The sequence below is a fragment of the Protopterus annectens genome, chromosome 2.part0, assembly GCF_019279795.1.
Source record: "Protopterus annectens isolate FY-2018-M chromosome 2.part0, PAN1.0, whole genome shotgun sequence".
Lineage (NCBI taxonomy): Eukaryota > Metazoa > Chordata > Ceratodontiformes > Protopteridae > Protopterus > Protopterus annectens.
In genome coordinates, this window is record NC_056728.1 from 1,542,859,917 (window position 1) to 1,542,885,675 (window position 25,759).

Sequence of the window (25,759 nt, forward strand, 5' to 3'; positions counted from 1 at the left end):
AGTGTCTGTTGAGCCTGTATTTATCAGGCAGAGGTCACTTCTTAGTATTCTGTATGATACTGAGTAGAGGAACAAGGCTTTCATATTGTCTGCATAGCTTTTGTGCTTTAGGCCCTTGATTTTTTTTAATTCCAAAAACATTGTGATCATTCTACTTGTGATAAGAGTTTGGACAGGAACATAAATAACTTAGCATTATAGTCAATGATCAGCCTGATTTGAACCAAGTGTAATAGAATGATTATATCCCTGGACCTGCACACCATAAATTTAGGTTTAAGCTGTGTGATGTAAAAGGATTTCCTCATAATAGTGGACACATGGTGATCAAAAGACAGTTCATTGTCAACATACATTCCCAGACTCCTGAATAAAGGATCACATTTCAGGAGTGTTTTGTCAATGTGATAATTACAAGGGAAGCCATACTAAAGGCTACAATGGTGCATTTCTTGGCATTTAGTTCTAGACCATGTTTTGACACCCACTATTGATTTGGGAAAGGCCCTCAAGGAGGATTTCACTGTGCTCTAGGGAGTTATGTTGACACCAAGTTTACAGTCATCTTCATACTTGGTCAATCATGAACCCTTGACCTCCAAAATGTAAATGTCAAAGAAGCGTGATCCATGGACTGAACCCTGAGGTACATCACTAGTGACATGTCTTTTGGAGGAGATACAGCCACCCAGCCTAATTTCCTGTTTTCCTTTTGTGAGCCAGCTTGGTATCCAATGAGTTGCACAGGGATTTATATTAAGCTGGTAGAGTTCATCTATGATACCTGAGTGAGGGGATGGTTGTGAATGCGTTTACGAGTTCTAGATATAAGAAGTGTACTGATTTTTCCTCAGTTCTGGCCTCAGAACATAGTTATTCTTAAATACTCTGGCAGTGGTGTGCATTCTGCCAATAGGAGAGTTTGCTAAGCCATTTAGTAATACTAATCCTAGGAATAAAGTTATCTTTTTTGTCAGTTAGGTACCAGAATTGTTTAATATAATTGCTGACAGCTTCTGCCATTTACAACTAGGCAGGTTTTGTTCCTTGACTCCATTGGCAGACCTACTGCAAATGGTACTAGAAGAGGTATGGGAGATTGCAGAGTGCAAGCAGAAAGCTGATAATAGAATATTGGCCTCTGAGCTTGTAAAAATTGTGCAACATGGGACTTGTGTAATGCATTTGGTACCTTTGTAAGAACTTTGCTATTGGGACAGGAGAAAATGCCATTACAGTCCATCTTAAATATTTAACCTTTGTCTACAGCATTAGAGCACAATGTTATTAAGTGCAGATACTGGCCTTGAGCTGTGCATTGTAAGCGTTTGAGCTGGTGGACTATGCAAAGCACTAGACAGTGAAAAGAATATCAAAAAGATAGGTCAGACTTCAAGTGCATCAGATGAGGACAATGGTAGTCACTAGGAAAGACTTCCTTCCCACCCTCCTAAAGGCCTTTCACTGTATCAATGTGATTATCTATCTGTGGCATAAGACAGATAGTTCACACTGTATCAGTGTGAGCTATCTATCTGTCTTACACCACATCGGCTGTGTTGTCTTTATGTTTGTCACAGCAAAGTAAGGATAAATGAGCTGCTCAGAGGTCCACATACTGGGAACATTGAGACATTAAGCTGGGGTGATACCTCCTTCTTGAAGTTCATCTGAGGAAAGGACAGCAGCCCATCCTCACAAAAAGTATGCTAGCCTTGATCTGCCACATGCATGGGCTATTATAGTGAAAACATTGAAGGCAACCAAGGTGGCTGAGAACCAATATTTGTGATTGTTATTTGAGGATTTAGGCAGTCACTGTGCTTTGAGACAGCCTTAAAGAGGACTTTGGAATGTGTAGATATTATTCTGAGCTGATTTTAAAGCCATTTATTCTGAACACAACCTAGTTGGAACGTGTCCAGCATAAGTTTGTGTGGAATCCATTAAAAGGGCAGACAGATGCACCTCCAGATAAGTCATTCAGTGCATTAGATTATACAAGGTAGAATGGGGGGGGACAATGGAGGTGAGCAGGGAGCAGGTGACTGATAAGTAGTTCTAACAGTGAAGACAATACTGAGATGTAACTGATTTTCTTATCAGATGGGATGCAGTGCCATTTTATTGGTAGGAGATTCCCACAGTTGTGATGCAGAAACGAGAGCCATCAGTAACTATTATTCCATTTGTCTTGTAAAGCTGAGATAACCATTTTACTTGTTCTCTCTTTACATCATATTTCAAGTAGTTTTTGCAATGTGTAGTCTTTTGTCCAATAGAAAAGCTTTTTCCATTTATATCTGTCCTGAATATACTGAAACTATAGATTCTTAAACTCCTCAATCACCAGAATTATCTGTTTACCCACACAGCGCTTTTGTTTAAATATCGACTTTTTTGTAACCACGTGCTGATCCCAATTAAATGGCTTATTTCCTGTGGTGTTTTTAGTTTAGTTGTCATATATTTGTATTTTAAGTTTAAAATACCTGCAAAAAACAATCCTCTTTTTGCATGGCAATATTCTAACCAGCACTGTACTGCCAATTTGCTTATAGTGCATGGAGTGCCCAGATTACACACAAAAATGTCTAAATTATATGCTGGTTTAGCACTGCTATAGAGCAAGACCTGACCTTAACAACACTTAAAGTAGTGTTTAACAATTGTTAAGCACTTTCTACGCATTGTTAAGGTCAGCTGTGCACTAAAATAAGACAGGGCTGACCAGTAAATAGCAACATCAGGACATGAAACAGCTTTATTTCAACTTCTGTAGCTGCCTGCTGTCTGCTAAAGTAGACAAGCACTTTTAATTAACCTGCTTCCCTTACACATGGGTTATGTAAGGATGTCAATCCTCACTGCTTTACCAGCTTTCAAAGCCAGAATAACACATCACTTTTTTAATTTCATTTTTGACTAACATGTAGTAGATAAATCTCCATGCACTGCAAAGAATTATGATGGGATCTCTGATGTCTCAAGCACAAAATATACTCTTTACGATAAGCAACCTGATCATCCATCCATTCGTCCATCCACAAAGCCCTTTCCCATTTTTGCACATGGGGTTGGGGTGTCACTTCAACAGTGACAATCATCTAAAGACAAGGTTCATATCACCAGGTGGCTAGTATAATCCTATATATTCTGTTCAGTCTTAGCTTTGATTTTCAGAATAAGAGGATTGTATTTATATTGCCTAAATGTTGGGAGTAGTGTGCAGATCAAAACGGTCATGCAAAGTGTAGGGTGATCTGAAAGTGTCAATGGTAAAATATAATTATCAATAATACTGCTGGTATAGGCTGTATAAAGTACCCTTAAATCAATCCCACTGGCTATCCTAGTTAGGGAACCATAATAAGTGCAACCATGGAGGCTGGGTACAACATTCTCTAGGAATCAAAAATACAGCAAAATCAGAGATAAAATATTTGGTTCTTTTAGTGACTGCAGGTAGCCTTCCAGTATCCCTTGGAAGCCTATTCATACAGGGTCCTCCAGCCACATTAACATCAATTTCTGCAGTGGCAGCTGGTGAGTTCAAATCGAAGGGGGGCTGCAGGAGACAGTGGAATGGGTGGGGCTATTGTGAATGGGTGTGGTCAACTAGAAAGGGGAGGAGCTATGCTCAAAACCACAAAAACTGGAACTTTAATTAAATACGCTGCCCTGGGTGCCAAACCATCATTATGAGAGTCCAATCAAGACAATGTGAAGTGTAGAAGAATATTTCAATGCATTAGCTGCATGACAGCTTACTTAATATCTAGATGGAAACAAAAAGGCTGTGAGGCATGAAAAAATAAATTACTTTTTAAATGCATTACTGGAATGCCAGTCAAAACCAAGTATAAGAAAAACAAGCAGCACTCAACTCAAACCACTTCTCCTTGCACTGCAGTTCTAATTATAATTTATATTCAGCTTTATAAAACGTACCAAGTAACATGCTGAAAGTAGCAATCTCTGTGATACCCCTACTTGTAAAAATGTTTCTTATCCGAAAAAGACCTGCTGCCTGACAACAAATATCTACTTGTTTCTTTGGAAAACATGGTCAAAGTAAAAAATGAACAGCAAACAAGAAACAAGCTCAAGATAAATTCCTTAAAGGATTACTGCACAGGTTATGGACCACACATGATAGATTGGCATTCTGTTTAGTTTATGGGTAAAGCCTGCAAAGATGACTGCAAGTCACCAACAAAGGTAATGAGCTTCTTAAAGTACTATAATTCTGTCCTTTATTACAAATACTATCATATGCATTTCAATACCCGAGGCTTATACATTATCTAGTTATGTAAATATTCTCTTAATGGCAACAACAAAAAGGTTTTCAATGTTGGTAATTCTTTAACAGTGGGGTTATTAAAGCTTACTTGCATCTTACAATCTCAGACAAGCTTACCTGATGGTCAGGAAAGCATTGCTAGTTAAACACAGAACAACGGGCACTTTCTGAATAATAAGAAGCATAATCAACAGTAAACATATGACAGAAAACCAGAAAATTCTGCAAAATCAAGCAAGGACAGATGAAAAGCCACTGTAGTACTTGTGTCTACCTTGGATGGGGGGGGGGTGCTTTGTACACTTAAACTGCATAACTGCTCCTTGCCTTGCTTGGACACATCCAGAGTCACTACATGGGGGAGTGGGGTGCAACAAGTATGTCACAACGTGAAATGTCTTTTTCTGACTGCAACGGCCCTGACACATTTTTCATACCTCTCAACCTCAGAGCAAGAATCTGGACAAAGCCATACACAGAAGCGGGACAAAGGCCCCAAAAAAAGGACAATATTTAAAGATTCCTCTTATAAACTTTCTAATAGAATAGTAGGTCTTGCATTAGCATGAATTTTCTGAAGGGTATGAAATCTGAAACTCAAATGTCTGTCATTTTCTTACTTCAGTCTTTAATGATTTGCCACTAATTTGCCAGAAAAAACACAACTTTATGAAAAATGGACCAAAAATGTGATGCAAAAATATAAAATAGCCACACAATACAGCTGGGAACCTGTCAAAAGGACACATTTTAATATTAGTACAGTTAGTTTGAGCAGCTGACAAAATAAATGAATCTACATGCATTTCTGAAATAAAAGTAATCTATAACTCTGATTATTACAGTTATTTATTAATTGTAAACCATCCCATGTTTTCTTCCAAAATTGACATTTTGCAGAGGGATTAGAGGGAGAGCAACATTTTGAGCCAAAATCAGGGACAGTTGAGAGGTTTGGATATGCCCAATTCTGTAAAGCAATCTGCACATACCTTTCAACCTGTTAATGCAGGAAATCTGGACAAGGCCAAATATATTGGGAGAACATACAAACAGTACTAAAAATTGCTCTTGTAAAAACTTAGTTGATAGAACAGGTCTTGCTTTAGCATGCATTTTTCTGAAGGTTATGAAGTCTGAAACTCAATGTCGTTATTTAGTGACTTAATTCCTAAATGATTTGCCAGAAAACCACACATTTTATGAGGAACAAACCAAAAAGAAGAAGCAACAATCTATTCATTCTGTGAAAATCTGGACAGTTGAGAAGTATAGTTCAACTGAGCCGGGGCTGTCTGAGTTTGCCATCCTTCCCCCTCACAAAATCATGGTCGAATGGAGCCACCCCCTGCAGTCATTCCAATATCCCATTACTTGGCTATTTTACCCCATTTACCATAAACACTGCAATGTGCATACTGCTTTACTTCTATGATGATTTGGATTTCACTTGAACATTTTATTTTGTATTTTACAGCACAAACACTAAAACATCTGCTAAACAAAGCAATGCAGTCTCACAATGAAAATAGACTTGGCATTAAAACTTCTCTGCCGTTGAAACTCACATTCATTGAAACAGCAGTGAAATCCACATTCAAAGAAAATACATTTGGGTAGTATAAAGATTAACTTTGGGCTGTTTTCAAATGATAGGCCCCTTGCACACAAAACATACATGTGTTGTGTGATACACCTTCCTGATTGTATTAAATTATATTTCTTGTATTATACAGTACAGTTGTTAGGGGGCGTTTTAAATTTATTGTTTTGAACATTTTTCCAGTAAACAATGAAACAAATGCGTGCACCAATAATGACAAAACTGCCCAATTGAGAACATTTCCATCATAAAACTTCTACTCAAACTTATACAATCCACCAGTATCAGTAAATACGCACAATCTCTGCAGAAGTAAGCCATCTAAATAATTCCACATTAAAGAGATCTGTAACTAATGAAGAGGGTGCGGCTAGCAAACAACTTTATATTTCACTGTTTCATCTACAAATAAAGTGTCTGTTGCCCCTGAGGAATAAATTGCCTATATTACATTTAAAAAATGATAAACTAGTAATATTGCAATAGGAAATGGATGGCAAACTGATAGCAGGTTCATAGTTAGTATCTTTGCCAAAGAGGACATTCTCAGTACGGCAGCATCCACCCCTTGTGGGAGTAGGACCCACAGCCTTCTGCATCAAAAGCAAGTACACAACCTGTTGTGCTATTAAGAATTCAAGTTGACTCAGCATAATCAGCACTAAACTTCTCTTCCTCTGCAGCTCTCAGCTCCTTCTAAAATCTACTCAATACTCAACTGTATCTCAACTTTGCAGCACAAGAAATCTGGAAAAAGCAAAAATTTATTGGGGATACAAAAGCCCAAAAACCAGGGACACATTAAACATTGCTTGTATAATCTTGAAAAGTAGCTAAAATAAAATGCTGTGTTTCCACCATACATTTTACTCCCCAGTCTTGAACCCAGGTCCCTGTGTAAAAAGTCAGAACAACATACCACTATGCCAAATCAGCTGCTTTGTAAAAGAGAGGAAGACTGAAACTTAAATGGCTATCATTTAGTGAATTTGGTTCTCACCATAGCTGTCAACCTCTTAGCACAAAACACCTGGACAAACAAACTCAGTAATGGGGGGAATACAGCCCTCAAACATATTCATTGAATTCAGTTCTTGCCATAGCAGTCAACCTCAGCACTAAAAACCTGGACGAAGCCAATAATGGGTGAATACAGTCCCAAAAAATAGGGACAAATTTCAAATATTCATCTTGTAAACTTAGAAAATTGCTAGAATAAAAGGTTTTGTGTTACTATATACTTTCTGAAGAATATGAAGTCTGAAATTCAATTTTATTTATCTAACATTTGTTAACCAGGAAAGTCTGACGGAACAAAAAAATATTTTCAGCAAAGGCCCAAGAAGAAATAATGCAGACACATGTCTTTGTAGCATGAGAACAAACCCACACCAATACAGAGAGGACATGCAGACTTCACATAGAAGGCACCCCAGCCATGAATCAAACCTGAGAACATGTTGCTGTGAGGCAACAATGCTACCACTGCACCATCAAATATCTCAGAATTTAAGTATTCAGAAACCATAGATGTTATGAGGAACAGAACAGAACAAAATATGAGGCAAAAATCTGCAAAATTTCATAAATGGTGGTGGGTAGGGAATTCAGGCTCTTGTTACCTGCACTCAAGGTACAGGGTTCAAGCCTGATCTCTAACAACCACCAGGTTACATGCTCAATATCTAGCCACTGCAACTGGGGCATACGCACATACACACAGCCATATGATGGAATAGTCCACTCAGTGATTCTCATGTCTTCACATTTAATCTAAAGAAAGTATCCTCCCCATTTCAAGTGCCAAACCACCAGCAATGTGCTAAATAGAAATGTGAACTACTCAAGCTCCAGGACACTAATGTGAAAGACTATGTACCCACCCACTACAATGCCTCCCCACCAATGGGAAGATGACTATCTGATCAATACAGACTCCTGTACCAAGGCAGGTTTTCATGTTGAAAGACCCTTGAAAAATCAAGACTAAACCAATGTTCAGCAACCCAATAAAATACAACTTTCAACCTTTGGGGATTCTTCAATTTACTGACAAAGATTTCAGACCCTTACACACACACCTCTTGTTAACGTGTATAAAATCTTGCATGAGGCACTACAATAGGTACAGCCATTAGGCCTAGGATATTCAATGAGGCATGTGTTATGTGCTGAATGCAAGCAAAGCTTAGTGGTTTCTCAATCGCCACACCCTTGAGATGGATACAAATAAGATCCATAGAACATGCTGTGACTCACAAGAAATGGAACTCTTGCTCACTCCACATAAGACTTGAGAGATAATGAATTAACAGTGTGGAACACTGGTTTCTAAACAGATCCAGGTTACTGGCACTCAAATCTAATGCATCCAAAAATTTGAACCCAGCTACAAGAAACAAGGACTGGCATGAGAAACACCTCCGCTATCCATACAAACTTTACCTAGTGGCCAACCCTCTTACCTCTACAATGCACCTTCCAAGGATCCAGGTGAGCAAGTGAGAACAAAAGGATACTTTTACAAAGGAAGCATATTAAGAGCACTCCCAATTTAAATCTGCAAGGCTGTACAACACATTCTGTAGCCTGTACAGCATCCCTCTCCACTGTATACAATTAGGGAATAGTCTTGGGAAATGCCATCTGCTGCTGTAGGACACACATTTACAAGCACCGAGTGATATTAGCTGCAATGCCATGAACCACTATACTTTAAGTGCTCAACTTTTAAAATGCTAGTCTGCTCTTCAGAAACACTCGAGTCCAATTCCTTTATGAACATGACATGCAAATCGATCAATTCTATGTCAAATGAACCCTAGAGCTACAAAACAGATTTCAAAAAGTGTAAAAATTCCATACAGCAATGCAAATTAAGACTCCAAGCCTTGTACCTAATCTGTAAAATACTTACAATAATCCTAAATTGTGAACCCAGGAAGCAGCACCCCTAGATGAGACTGCTGGGAGACTGGACTGTAGTGGTATCCAAATAAAGTACTGATCTTGAATTTATTTGCCAAACTCAGATCTTCCCAATGTGCCACATGGGCCTGAAGAATCATTCTGAAAAGTGTTACACTGGGGAAATTATAAGAATACTTACAAATATGTTCTTTACTAGATAAAAATCAGTGATCCCACTTACAGCTTTCAAAACTACATATGCGATGTTCACACCCTCATTTTATTCAACCAAAAAAGCTTTCTACAAGGTGCCAGGTTTTCAACAATGTTGATTGGTTCAGTTTAATTCCTGCCAATAACTTTATAAGTCTTCTGTTGGAAGCTCAGAACAGAACATTTTCCAGTGATGATCTGGTTTGCACATAACAGTGTAGTTACACAGCCTTCTAAGACAGGCATGCTGAATACCCTTAAGTTTCATCTCTGCAGAACACAACACATGTAAGCATGCAAAACTCCACTTCCTTTCCTATCATGCAAATGCTCCACAGTTAGCATGTTTAGTATTCACTCAAGATCACTGTGGCCAGAAAGTGAAGTGTGTTTTTAAGAACATCCCCAGAGGTGATCCCCACTGAATTTCCAACTCCATTAACTGCAATCCCTGGAAGAGAGACTGAGCAGGATTCACAATCAAAATGATCTTGAAGTAGCATGGCTACAAAAAAACAAGTCAGAGGTAAAAGAAAATAAATGACACCACCCCCCCAACTGAAAATCATTTAACGTTACTCTGTTAGGTAAATTAGAGATGATGGCATTACACACCCTTAAACGTATGCCCTAATCTCAAGCAAATTTTTACATCTACTTAAAATGACACCTCTCCAATAATTGCTTTCAGTGCCCCTGCAGGCAGTCTTTAACTCTTGCACGATACTTGTCTAATGCACACTGCTTCAAAACCTCTGTCTCTCTCTCTCTCTCTCTCTAGCTGCACCATTGAGAATAAAGACAATTGTAAACTATATAGCAAGGGGTGCATGCACGCACACACACACACACACACACACACACACACACACACACACACACACACACACACACACACACACACACACACACACACACACACACACACACACACACACACCTACCTTGTAACTGACATACATAATCAAAGTCCAAGCCAGTCTCTGCAGCAATGAAGCCAGCCAAAACGGTCCCTGAATCAAAGTCCAAGCAGTCCCTGCAGCAGTAAATCCCGCAAAAGTACAACAGGTCATCAGCGATGAATACCCGCGTGAATACATAATCCAATGGTCCCTGCAGCAGTAAATCCTGTGAGAGAGAGTAGAGTCCTTCGCGCGATGAGAGTACCAGCCTGCGGATGTTGCAGTCCAATCCCCTTCCAGTCTATGCAGTTACAACTGCAAAGACTTCTGGGATATATGGAGGTACTTGCTGTCTTCTGAATCCGGACTACTGGTGAGACAGTCTGGAGTCTGTGCACATGCTCTGGACTGGTTCACCAGCAGTCTGGATATCGGGAAACGGGTGTGCACATGTGCGATATTCCGGGAGTTCACGTTTTTTTTTTAGTTTTTTTTTTTGTTTTAATTTTATTTATTTATTGTTTTAATTTTATTTATTTATTTTATTTATTTGCTTTTACAGCTGGGAGGGCTGCAGTCCTGCAGTCCAATAGCACGAGCCGCCCCTGAATTTCTGTATGATGCACAACATTCTAGGTGCAGAAGTTTTTAATACCTTGGAAAAAATATTTTATTAAGTGTAGCAATATCTTTATTACAACCACATGATTTAGCTAAAACATAGTTTACTATCTGGTATTTTCACTAACACAGTAATGTAATGATCCGTCATTATATTTTGTCTTGTTCAGCATACTCCATCCTAATGATATGTACAATGAATAGTCACCCCTCCTTTGTGGCTGCAGTGAAACAGCTTGAGAAGTGGGGGAGCCTGCCATTTAATTAGCAAGGAGTTGGCATATTTCTTTGTTTAATGTTTCTCCTTTGTAAAAAGACAATCTACTTTTTGCAATCCTGGATCTTATTCAAAACTGATTTGGTTTAGATGGCAAAATGAATGTGTGAAAAACAAAGGAAGCAGTGTTTCAAGCTATATAAGAGATAAATTCACCTCACGTCTAGTTAGACTGGACAACTCCATGGAGTTACTCCAGGTCCAGGTTATGGTGGGTAAGACTGCCATTCAAGTCATAGCCAGTTATAGATCCTGCTCCTTGGGTCACGACACTCACTAAGCTTACTTAACCAAATTGAAGACAATCCAAATTTTACCAAACACACACTGGTTATAGTGGATTTCAATTATCCCACCATCAGCTGGGAAGCTACTCTAGCCCAAACTCACTAGCACAAAAGTTCCTTGACTTTGTGAATTCAAATGCCCTAGAACAAATTGTCCATACCACGACAAGAGGAACAAACATTCTAGATCTGGTCTTCACCAACATGTCCAGCAGATACACTGCTGCAACTGTTGGATCGTCATTAGTTAAGGCTGACCACAAATCAGTCACCTTTGAACTGACACTAACACTAGAACTCACAAAGGGTGAAATCAGACTAAAAAACTTCACCAAGGCAACCTAGACCCTCCTAGATGAAGGTAGAAATGCATTCCAAGCCCCACCCCAAGCTTAAAGTGGTAACTACACCAAAGCTTACAGTAAAGCATTGTACAATCACTTGCATAAGTGTATAAACTCGGATGTATCAGATAGAATCAAAGCCAGAGCCCCAAGTAAATTAAGCTGCCATGGTGGACTTCCAGCATCAACAAACTCTACAATAAATGCAAAAAGTTGCTGTCCAGGAAAATAAAGATGAGGACTCAACAATGGAAAAGCACCCGCCTCAGCCTTAACAGGCAAATAAGACAACTTGTCAAAGCCTGTAAGAGCTCCTTTGACAGAAACCTGGCAAGTACTGCCAAGGATAACCATTAGGCCTGTTACAGCTGTGTACATAACCTAAAGGGTAGGACCCAAGCATGTGCAGAACTGGTAGCCAACAGTATCTCACACACACTGACCCCACAGAGATAGAGAACCTTGCTAGCAGATAGGTTTGGCAAAATTTTCACTCCTTTCTCCCCTCCTAACTTACAACAAACCCTCTCCTAGACCCCCCTACCTTACATATCTGAACATCAGGTCCTCAAAGCCTTGTTTAAGGCAAAGAATACGGCCTCTGTGAGACCAGATGATATCCCAGGCTATCTTCTAGACAGGCTGAAACATGAACTAACATAAGCACTAAGTACCCTTTTCAATCATAGCCTAACCAAAGGCTTTGATCCTGTGGAATAGAGAACAGCTACAGTTATTCCCCTACACAAAGGTGGCCTAGCAACAGACCCAGGGAATTACAGACCCATAGGTCTGACCCGCCTCATCTATAAGGCCATGGAATGTATCTTTATGTACCTCATAAATAAAGATATAGGTGACATCCAAACCCTGGATCCTACCCAATTCAGCTTCATGAAGGGTAGATCCTGCCTGTTAAATCTGGTAGATTTCTTTGAAACTGTGACCAAGGCAAGTGATGAGGGAAAATCTGTGCACACAGCATACCTCGACTTGACAAAGGCTTTTGACACAATTCCACATTCAGGCATTATTCCCTTTGGCGCAAACAATGTTCCTTCACACTATCAAATCAATAACAATACCCTAAGGACCCATGAAGTGGCAAGGGACCTGGGATCACATGTTGACAGTGACCTTAACTTTGACCACCACATGTCTACCATTGTAAGGAAAGCTTTCCACGTCACTCATTTGTTCAGTAAAGGCATTGCCTCATGACCAGAAAAAGTTATAACCCCTATACTCGGCACTTATGCAGCCCATAATTGAGTATAACGCCCCATTCAGTATGTACTGTACTAAGCACCTACAGCAATTAGAGAGACCTCAGAGGTCAAAGAAGATCAAGAGCCTCCAGCATGTGCCTTACATGGACTGACTAAAATCCCTGTTACTATACTCTGTATCATGTAGACTTATTAGCAGAGACTTATACTGGCCTACAGAGCAACCCAAGACTTAAACCTAATGAACTTACTGCATATGCTTAAATCAAATTGGTCTAGGGCTACCCATTCTAAGGACTTAAATATGGCCTGCAGCTTAAATAGGACTTGCTGGAGGGACAGATTTATCTCCCAGTGATTGCTGCATGTTTGGAACAGGCTACCGATTCATGAGAAACAGAGCACCTCTATGACACTGTTCAAGAGGCACCTGGATGAGTGGATGGGGCACCGTAAATTCTTACCAGAGATACCACCCATAACCCTTCTGGACATGGGCAGTCATCACTAAATGCAGTCTTGGGTATTGACTAGTACCTATATGGTATTACATTGGGTTGAAATGGCTAGGCTTTAAATGACCTCCGGGATGATAGCCTAGTAATCTCCTATGATCCTATGTACCTTTTATACCTTTTATACTCCAAATCAATAAGAGGATGCTACCAGCAGCACTGCCTCTAAAAGAGCTAGGTGCAATATTTTGGCACCATTATTATTGCAAAATATGTGGTTCAAGTACTATGCTGACAGCATTATTTGACAAGTGACATACACACACACACACAAAAAGAAATGATTACATTATCAGATAGAGATAAACCAGACACCTATGCATAAGTCTAAAAGACAGTCACTACCCTAGAATCTAAACTTAATTCACAATGGAAACAAAAAGAAAATAACAGTGACTTGGAGCCTGGCAAAAGCTGGAGGTTTATGTTCTGCTTGTTTTAAAACTGTAATGAAACATACATAATCTAATATGCATAAATTAGAGTTCCCTACCACATGCAACTCCTTCATGGGTTTTTACTAGAGTAAAGTAAATAGAAAACAACCTTAGCAAAGTAAAAAGAAAACAATACAGCAAGAGGTAACGTGTATAAATATATCACTTTTAGGATTCTAGAATTTTTTATACATATCCCTCCAAATGCACAGTATAAAGAATGTCATAATTGTATGAAATAACAGAGACGCACTTTTGACAATGTATATGAAAATAAGCAAACAAACGATAGACAGAAGTATCAACAAAACAACACGCAGGAAGGTTACACATGCATAGTACAGTAAGAAAAGATTTTACCTGCTAATGATATAAGATGATCAGTGCATAATGTTTGTACAAAATCAGTAGCATGATCTGGATGTTTATTAAGTGAGAATACTAATTTCTTAATCTGAATAGGCAAAGACATATATCTCTATTGAAAGCATTTGCAATATGCCTTATGATGATATGAGATAGTGCCATATGTGCCAGGGAGAGTAGGGCAGTGCATGTGTAACATATACCAGCATAGCTAGCTGGAGTTTTGTAAATAATTTTATGTCATTTGACTACCACACTGATTTGTACAGATGCTTGTGTTAAAATGTATTTGTAAAGTTGCTTGTGTTAAAAATGCATCAACAGTGGGTGCTGCAGGACAGACAAAGAGATATGCAAGTATGTCAGACAGTATTATTATAACTGATTAAGTGTATATGTTTTAACAGAGAATTCTGGAAGGGAAGAGGTTAATCTTAGTCCAGCTAATTTTGAAAAATAGATTGAAAATTAAATGGGTTGGTTTAGGCCATAAGGATTTTATCTTACAAGTCTGACTGCAGCCAGAGATAAAAATGTCTGTGAAAACCAGGACTAGGAATCTTACTGCATTATCCTTAGGGGTGAACTAATTGCTACGTTGGAAGAACAGAAGTTTTTGAAACTGTTTTATAGCTTTCAGATGCTGCAACAGATCTTAACAAAGCTGTAGGTGTGTATTGTACCAGAGTCAGGTGACCAGATGTGATGTCATTCTATAACCAGCTGAAAGGATTTTTTTTAGATATTCGTGAGAGATATTCCGGAACTCTCACAGCAGCACTTTCATTTTTAGAACCTGATAGGAATGATCTCTTACAGATATCTCACACAACCTCACACCTCATCTTACCTTGCTGTAGTAAGCAATACAGCACACCTCATCTTGCCTTGCTTTACTAAGTAACCAGGGAATGGTAATTCTTTAGTCAGTCAGGAAAAATAGTAAGGTTAGTTAAATATTGTTTTTCTGCATCTGTGTGAATCTGTTCAACTGTTTTATTTTTTATATCTCCTGTGATTGAAACTCTGGTGTTTATTGTAACTAGATATTCAGTATTCTTATGTTTTCTATTTTATTATTTATTATTAAATATTTATATACCTTTAATTATGGTTGGTCTTTTAGAGAATACTTTTAACATCTTAAGATTAATTATACTTATTTTAGTGACACTGTGGCTGCTCCTGAAAGCCTTGCTGCATTGGTCAAGCTCAACCTTTTGTATTAGTATTCATTTTACTCAATATAGTTGGGTACCCTTCTAAGAGGCTTAGAGTAGCTGACTGGAGGCAGTGTAATTACCTTATAGTCTGTACAGAAGGGGGCACAGCTGGTAAATCTGTGCCAGCCTTTCCCAGGTGTGTGTGTGTGTGTGTGTGTGTGTGTGTGTGTGTGTGTGTGTAAGTCAGATACACAAGTGTGTGGGTCAACTGCTTGGAACAGGGACACAGAGCTCCAGAGTGGTCAGTGTGGAGCCTTGTTTGGGGCCTGGAGAGAGACAGAGAGTCCGGCCCCAGTTGTGGAGGGTGCTCCCTGTGTGCTCTTAAGGGCAATTGTGCTTGCTGCGGAGAGCTGCATCTAAAAATACTGTGTGAATCCATTCTTTCTCCTAGTAGCCATCCCTTACTGGTGTAAGTGGTGAGGATTAAGGCTCCTTGATTACTGGCCCAGAATAGGGACTGTTGTGCCTTATTATAATTTAAAATATTTAGTTTAAGAAATATTCAGTGTAGTACCTTAAACCAGCTTAAATCTGTATCATATGTTTAATATTACCAGAAGTCTTGCTTTGTGTACAACAAGGATGTTTTCTTTAGACTTAATTTTTAACAAGTGTGTATGCAAGGAATACCCTTCTTTATAGTGGAGTGGAACTCTGAAGTTTTCAAATAAAATCTGGGTATATTGTTTCCATAGCATACCTTATGTATACTGCAAGAGTAAAAATGAACCTTTCAATTTGCCCATTTTCTTGCAGCTCAAAAATCTTATTTTCAATGTTTGAATCCCAGAAATATGCTAATAATCTGCTTCCTGTCAAGGGTACAGGGTTTCATTCCTTCTACGTTCACTTGCTAAATCCATTTGCTTCTGGTTAAGTCACTTAACCAGATAGTGCTACAGTATCTCCCCTGAAAAGGCACACGTTTATTTCTTTCCATTTGTTCACCAAATAAGTAGACTGGTCTGTTGACCCTTTTCCGCAATTACACTTGATCAGGAGCTAGATCACTAAAGTGTGATCATATTCACTAGTAAAAAGACATTAAAGGCATTAAATAAAGAATATAAACCATACATGAAAGAGTTAAAACAACCTAGCAAACTCAGACTTGGCATATATAAGTAGCAGTGGATAGCAGTTGTAGTCCTCCCATGTGGAGGTGCATTGGGGTTTGCCTCCCTGCATAAATGATGTTATTTAACTTGCATGTTCTGAGATTATGTCCCAGAGCATGTACAGTTTGCTGTCAATATTTTAACTTCAGTGTCTTTTTGTTTAGCATATATGTGACTAATGTTTGAAGTTCAGATAGAAATGCAGTATCGAGTTATCACAGTAGTGGATTAAAGCAAAAATTTGTAACTACTTCATGCATCCTGTTTATAAATACTTTGCATAATATTGGACCTAGCCTAAATGCCTTATAGCACTAATGCATTAAAATCTTGGAAGGGATAGAGGGTATTTTCTCATTAAAATACTGAAAGCAATTGCAATGATAGCTATGAAATCACAAAATAGATTTAGTGTTCAGGTTTGACGTAGAAATGTGTTGTAAGTGTAGATGCTGAGAAACTGTATAAAATGCTTTACACAGATCAAAAAAGAGGAAGAGGTATAGAATGTTTGGTTTTTGTGAGTATTGACTTAAGTGTGTTAGAAGGGCTATTTCTGTGCTGTGTCTTAAGTGAAAGCCATGTTGACTTGAGGATAAGTCATTTTTCTTGAGATGCTATGATAACTGTTTGCTATTACATTTCTCTACAATTTTTGAAAGGGAGGATAAAATAGCTATAGGCCTAAAGTTAAATAATATCAGTGATGGACCATCTTTATGTAGGTAACAGAGGAGGTATTGCTGAAATAAAAAAAATCAACCATGTGATATGCCTCTATGACTTGCTGAACTCTATATCTACATCTAGCTATTAAAAAAAAATATATATATATATATATATATATATATATATATATATATATATATATATATATATATATTAGGTACCTTTGAGTGAAATGCTCAAAAGTCACATCTGTTTGGCCGACATGCTTTGATTGATAGTAATAGATGGTCAACAGGTGTGTGAGATTGATAATGCCCAGTTGGGTTATATGCCCTCCCCAGCCCCTAGGACTGTGCAATCCTGGAATTAGTACATATAATTAGCAGGTGTTATGGTGTACTTGCTTTTTATTTTGCATATTCCTTAGTTAATCTACAGCAGTAGCATGGCTGACTTATTTTTTCGATGTTTAGACACTGATATTTTGAACAACAATATTGTATCCATTGAATGTAGCATACTACATCCATATTTATATAGAATCAGTTCAATCTAGTGCTCAGTAAGGTATGATGTTTTTAGTCAGTGTTGTACTATAATACACTGGCATGGGGAAACATTATAGCATTATGAAGTAAGAAAAAGATTCCAGTCTAAACATATCACGAGTCTTGGATGAATCTTATGTTCCTACAGACTGCACTGGACTTGGGACAGAACAGCCTGAAGTGAATCACTGATGACAATCATATTCTTTCCTAGTACAAATCCTTATTGTTTGATTTCGTAATGACAAGAAGAGTTTTTAGGGGCTAGCTATAATAATTTTAACTAATATTTTATAGTTCTACATTAAAAAAATGGTAATCAGCTATTAGAATGCATGCTGATCTATCGATTTTAAGAATAAAAGTACTTAGTAAATTTAGCAGAGTTTAATATTTCATAGGATACTCATTTTGTCAGAATAAAGTATAGGATTAGTTACATAATAAATAAGTTATTAAAAGCCTTATAAACTGCAGCTGCTATGTCTGGATGTGAAGGAGGAGGAATTGTTTTCTGTACAGTTTCCAGTTTAGGAATTAATGTTTCCTTTGAAGTATCTTTCATTTTTCGTATTTTGAAAAAGGGAGTTTAGACCTTGAAAGATTTTTGACAGTGTTATTGATACAGTTCAATAAAAAATGTTCCACCAAGACTTTTTCTTATTTGCCTTGCATCTGAAATAATCTTACCTTGAATGCAAAGATTATCCATGCAATTATTTGATTTGTCTGATTTAATCTGTCAGAATTACAATATTTGGAATTTTTGCATGAATACATTTCCTTCTTAATGTGCTTTATTAGTCATTTAATATTTCGTTTCCAAAAATCTAATGTACTTATCATAACTGATTTCCATAAGTTTCCTGTAAACTTTTCAGACAAAATAATTATAGTTACAAGTATTTCTCTTCTTTGGACAAGAAATTGCCCTGAAATTAATTTCTCTCCAAAGAGAGGACTTTTTCATTATTTTATTTTTACTTTTTAATTTTTAATTTGTTTTATTTTTTTTTATTTTTAAAGCATTACATTCAATGTTAAAAGTAGTTGATTTATGTTGGCTTTTATAATAAAAAATATCAAAATTTAGAGTAGTGTTAATCCTGAAACAAACAAACACAGTATGTGAGAGATGTAGTCACACTTTGGAAACTGAGGCACAACTCTCACATATTGACAAACTATCCATCCATCTGTTCATCCACAGTCCCTTTTCCCATTTTGGCACATGGGATTGGGGTGTCACTTCAACAGTGACAATCATCTAGAGCCAAGGTTTACACCGCTGAGTGGCCAACCCTGCTGCAGTAGTTCTTCCACACCACACACTTACTCCTATGGACAATTTAGAGTGCCCAATCCATTTCTGCATGTGGACACAGGGAGGGCATGCAGAATCCACACAGAATGCACCCCAGCTGATAATCAAACAGGTGAACCTCTTGCTGTGAGACAACAACATTATCTGCTGTGTCACTGTGCTGCCAAATCAAATGACAAACAGTTTGTCAACACACGCACATAATTTTCCTCACTAAATAAGGTCTCGACACATAAACCCACGTATGAGGAGGTATTCACAAGTAACTGACCAAAACCTATAAGAACAAAACCGGAGAGATGAGCCCAAAAATGAAGTTCTCTTTTAATGACAAAATATACACATCAGACAGTAAGCACTTTTACCAAAACCTCAGAGGCCTCCTGTATGCTGTCCTCAGAAATCACATGCAAACAAAACCAAGTCAGCACCAACCACTACACATAAAAATACACCAAATTGTCTCCACAAGTAAGCCCCTAAGTTGAAGCACCATACATTCAATTATCTTGGTCAGAGGAGACTCCATTGTAAGTCACATGGATGTCCCCCTCACCAGGTTGGATAAACAGAGGGTTACAGTCATTTGCCTGTCAGGGGCCAGAATTCACTAGATCACACAAACACTCAGGTCACTCAACCACAAGTACTAGTATGACTCAGTCATAGTCCATGTGGGTGTGAATGACCTGAGATATACCACCTTGGACTATATGAAGAGAGACATGACGGAGCTCTCTGAATGTGTCACAGGCAAGTATGAACCTCACATAGAGCAACATTCTGTCCTCACCAAGAATGATACCACAGTACAAAACAAAAATGAATGACTTCAAAAATTGGCAGAGCTACTAGTGTCATTCCAAGGGTTCCAGTATTTGTCAGCCTGGGGTGACATAATCAACAGACAACACTGCTTTGCCAGAGATGGTCTGCACGTGTTACTGCTAGGCTTTCGAATACTGGCCAAGGCATTAGCCACCCTATATTGTTTTATTTAGACAGTGCTAAAGCAACAGACCTACCAATGTAACAAATTCTTCTAATGCCAAACTGAAGGTACTACTGCTCCATACTAAGAGTCTTGACATGAAACTGCACTCCCTGGAAACTTTTCTGATCCTGCAGAATGCTGACATCCATGCAGTTCCAGAGATGTGATTCAAGAATGCAGAAAGCAACCCCGGTAGTGCAAGGCTACAATGCCTATCACACATTCAAACCACCCTCTGTAAATGAAAGAAGGAGGTGTTTCCACTTACATAAAAAACAATCGCACCTCAAGATTGGTCAAGCAAGATGACTTGCTTAAGCTACTCCATGTCTGACTGACCATATGAAAAATACCCCACCATAACATCAGTAGCTACAGGTTCCCAACCATGAAACATGAACACTACTCCATATTCCCGAAGTTACTAGAATCAGTTATTCATTTCAACACAATACTCATGGGAAATTTTAACTACACCTCCATAAACTGGGAAACATACATGATCACTAACATGCAGACTCAGAGATTCCTGGTCTTTGTCAATGCAAATGCTCTAGAACAACTGACTTGCACTCAAACTATGGGCTCAAATATTCTTGACATAGTACTCACAAACATGGGGGAACATTGTACCCCACCAGCATAATGTCCTCATTGGTAAGACTGGATCATAAAACAGTCTCTTTTGAAATAAATTTGACAGTAGAACCCCCATCAAACCCTAAAACCCAAAATGATTTTTCCAAGGCAAATTACTTTCTATTAAGTGATATCATAGGTAATTTAAAGCTCCCTCTAACCCAGAAAACACAGGAGCCTATGCAGAAGTATACATGAATGCCCTATACAACCACTTAAATAACTGCATGGAAATGGCAGCACCTGACTGATCTAAACCCAGGCCTGGCCTGAAACATAAGCCATCCTGGAGGATCCCTGACATAACAAGACAATACAAAAGAAAGAACAAGGAAGAATTTCCTGTCTGTAAGTGGGAGGATGCACAACAGAGAAAAAAATCCCTCATTAGTGTCAACAGGCAAATCAGGGAACTAGTCAAGTCTTTAAAATATGAAACTAAAATAGCCTCCCAAGCAAAGGATAACCACAAAGCATTTTTTAGTTATGTTTGAAATCTTAGGGGAAACACTCAACAATGTGCAGAGTTGGCTGTAGATGGCACTACCTATACTCATCCAGAAGAAATAGCAAATCTGCTGCCCAATAAATTCAGCTCAATGATTACCACCTCATCATCACTGGTCACTCCTCATGAAATACCCCCTACCATTCCTTTGACTGTTATCACAAAAGAACAGGTAGTCACTGCACTCTCTAAAAGCTGGACACACAGCATCAATGGCCCTGATGAAATTCCAGGGTGCTTATTAAATAGCTTGAAGCATGACCTAGTAGACCCACTTGGATCTTTATTTAACTATAGTCTCCACACCGGCTTTAAATAAGTAGAGTAAAGGACAGCAACAATCATCCCTCTGCATGAGGAGGGGACCATCAATCGACCCATGAAGCTACCGACCCATAAGTCTGACTAGCCTCATATGCAAGGGTGTGAAAATGAAAATCATGGACCTGATTAATGACGTAGAAAATCTCCAGACTCTAGACCCAACCCAGTCTGACTTCATCAAGGGCAGGTCCTCCGTTCTCATTCTAGTAGACTTCTTTGAGAAGGTCACCAAGGCTATGGATGAGGGTAAGACAGTACATACTGCCTACCTTAACCTGGTCAAGGCATTTCACACATCTCTCAGGTATTGTAGAAAAACTCACAAAATTGGGCATAAACCTCTACATTAGATGGATAGCTAAATGGCTCATGGTTAGGATACATGTTATTAGAATGGGAGAATCCACATCCAGCAAGAGGTCAGTCACCACTTGAGTATCGCAGGGCTCAGTGATGGACCCCCTCCTGTTTAGGATATACTTCTTAGATGTCAAGGCAAAAGTAGATGACCTTGGGCTGATCAAGTTTGCTGATGAGTGAAAGTTGGAAGCAATCACTGACTCCCCAAATGATGTTGATATCCTACAGGAAGGACTGATGCAGACTAAAGATTGGTGTCAGAGACATGGCCTCAAACTAAATGTGAAGAAGTGCATAAAAATACCCTTTGGGAAATCAAATAATCCTACAAATTGCAACAATGATAGCAGCCCCCTAAGAGTGGACCCAGTGGTGAGAGATCTGGGTACTCAGTTAGATAGTAATCTGAACTTTGACCACCATGCGTCCACAGTGGTGAGGAAATCATTCTATGTGGCTAAGCTTAGAAGTAAGGGGATGGCATCCAGATCTAAGGATATCATAGCACCACTGTACTAGGGCCCTTATCAGACTAATAATCATGTACAATTCACCCTTTAGCATGTATCTCTCAAGTCACCTGCAACAGTTGGAGTGCTCTTAGAGGTTTCTCACCAAAAAATACAGGGAATAAACATGTCATATGCAGACCGATTCAAAGCCATATCAACTTATCCAGTTTCCTATTGATTATTGAGAGATGATCTGTGCCTGACCTACAATGCAGTCTCTGAGCCAGCTCTGATGCAAATGTGGCATATTCACAAAACTAATTACATGAGGGTTACCCGCTCTAAGCAACTAAACCTGATCTCATACATGAATAGATCATGCTGGAGAAACAGACACGTGTCCCAGGGATTGCTCCTTCTCTGGAACAGGCTTCCTATTAATGTGAAGCAGAGCCCTTCCCTAACCATTTTCAAGTGCAATCTGGACCAATGGATGGGAAACTGCAAATTCACTCCTGGATGGCAACCATTTTCCTTATGGACAGAGGCAGCCTGTAAAAATTGTCAAAACCCTGCTTATCTTTCCCCTAGGGATAGAAAATTGGGTAAAATCTGGGTAAAACTAGCTAGACTTGTAAGATCTCTTAAGCTGTTAGCCTAGTAACCTCCTATGAACCTACAAAAATTAACTCTTTAACTTTTTTAAATCTATGAAACCTTGCAATGATTAATTTAAAAAGTTATGCTATTTAGTAGGTCAGCACAGTGTTGTGGTAGTTCGTAGTACTATCTCATGGTGCTTCATTCTCCTGTTTGGTTCTGGGATGTGATGCCTTCTGGGAGGAGTCTGCTTTTCTTTCTTCTCTCCACATGAGGTTTCATAAGGAGTTTCACTTTCCTCCCATAGCTCAAAGACATGTTTGTATGTGAAATGATGATTCTTTAAATTGTCAAACTATGCATGCAGAGTGTGTGTGTGTGTGTGTGTGTGTGTGTGTGTGTGTGTGTGTGTGTGTGTGTGTGTGTGTGTGTGTGTGTGACTATGTATGTGTGTAGGCCTACATGCAGACAGATTCTGCAATCAGACTTATGTTTCATCTAGTAAAGTCTGCCTTTGCCCTTTAGGTATGAGAACAGACTCTAGTTCCCTGGCATTGCCGAACAGGTTACAGAGGGTATTTAAAAATAAAAGTCTATATCTGGCACAATAAAAGTTTTTTTTTTTTTTAAATTTTTGAACTTAACTGTTTTGCCCTGCAAACATTTCTTACTTTCATCTAAGAACTCCTAGAGATAATTGCTACACCAAGTCTTTTTATGAAGAAAATGATAACAGGGCTGCTAATATGAAATGGAAATATCAGAAGTCCAAATCATGTTTGCTTAACTTTGTGACTTTCTTCCCTTAATATTGATTATGAGTAGTCTACATGTATGGACCAGGTGCAATCACTGCCTGTGTTGAATGACTCTGCAATACACGATAGTGGTTGTCCCTTCTCCTCACTGTTGTCAGTTGTTAAGCTAGTATATTCATATTAGGTAAATGTTGGGGTAAAGAGGGGTTTACTCTCTGATATTTCTAGTTTCATTGTTTTCAAAAATAGATAATTTAAGTGCAGTATTTTAGTTTCATTTCTCTGTGTTTCAATATATTGTTAGGCACTCTACTTATATAAACTGTGGAATGAGTATATACAACATTGTGCATTGTCAGCTACACCTACTGCTGATGACAAGCTTAATGATAAATGCCCAATGCATACATTACACAGGATATGTCTCACTTGTGCAATATAGATAGTGAAGGCATAGACAGTATGCTTAATGCTAGTGATTACAAAAGAAAACCTATTAGGCTTGCTTTTACAATCAAGCATGAGTCGTTGAAGTTCGTGTTAAAAGGATGGCATGATTAAAGGGTGTTGATAGACTATGTGAGGGAAGACTAGTTTTGAAATGAAGCAATGATAAACTATAGGAAACTTTTTGGGAAAATGTTATGCTGCATGCAAAAAAATTGTCATGTTAGACACAATATACCAAGTTCTCAACTTTTCAGATGAAGGCAGTTATGCACTAATCAATCAACTTGGAAACAAGAAATCTGTAATATGAAAGATAGATTTTTTTTTAACGAGGGGTATAAACCTCAAGATATTAATATGGGCTTAATATGGCAGCTGCATACATACATCAACATACTTTGGAAACTGACCAATATGTTTTCTTACCATCTCTCAAACTAACTCTTAAAATCAAGCAGATATTAATAAATATTGGTTTATATTAACCAATGAAAAGTTTTTTTTCTCACATTTGTTAACATCAGAATTTAAATTGTACTGTTGAAGGGGTAAAGCATTATTGTAATATTTTTTCAGGCTACAAAAACATTTTCCTTATACACTTCTTCATTTAATCTTCTTTACCTAAGGGCTGTATTCAATGTGGGAATTGTAATTTTTGCAGTGAGGTATTTCAAATCAAATATTTTACATTTGTCAATGCTACTCATATGTACGACATTAAGCATTTCATTACCTGTTTAGTTGATGTATTTGGTAGCATGTGATGCTTTTTACATAGGACAAACTTCCAGAACCTGGAAACACCATATATCTGCTCACCTCAGTAATATGAGATGCAGAAAAATCCGTAGTACTTTACCGAGACATTTATTTGTTCATGCAGATGTCATTTTTCTTTAACTGACATACAAAAGATGAGGGGGTGTCTAACTTTCATTAATACTCAGAAGCATCAAAGGTTAAATAGGCTCAAAAGGAAATGGATCGTAAATGTATGTATTTTTAAACAGGCAGGCTGAAATGAGCAATAGACAAATGAACGTTTTATCGTCTATCAAATATGGTTTATTAACTGAATTAAACACTTGTTTCTATTTATTATGTTTTATATATACTTGATTTATGAATGGAATTGAACAGATTGGGTTTATTAATATAAATTTTAAGTTAGTTGCTAAGATTAAAATTATGACTTTTTTCATGGCTGAGATGACTAGCATTTTTTGTACATTTTTAACTCTGTCTTTACATTATTCCCATGATGAGGATTGCTGGTCAAAAGTTTTGTTCATCTGATGGTTTATTATTTTATAGGATGCTTTACTTGTTTGATTAGTATCATGTTGATGAAGCTCCCTTTTGAGCAAATCTATGGTCTGATGTGTTTACAAATAAATATTGCCACTTTTTTATATGCACACACACACACACACACACACACACACACACACACACACACACACACACACACACACACACACACACACACACACACACACATAGGTAACTACAGATATGAATAGACATTTCAGTATGGTTACTTCTCTTAAACATAAGCAAACTACTCACAGTAAGTGACAGTTTTTAAAATAACTACTTTAAGAAATGCTGACTTCACCAAGCATTTATTGAAACTATAGTTGCATTATATTCTATGGATTGTATTGCTCTTTTTGTGGATTCCTTTATTATGTACTATTAACTTCACCATACTGATATGCATGCGATTAAGTCAAATTATAGATCTTTCAGTAAAGCGTGATAGGTACTGGTGACCCC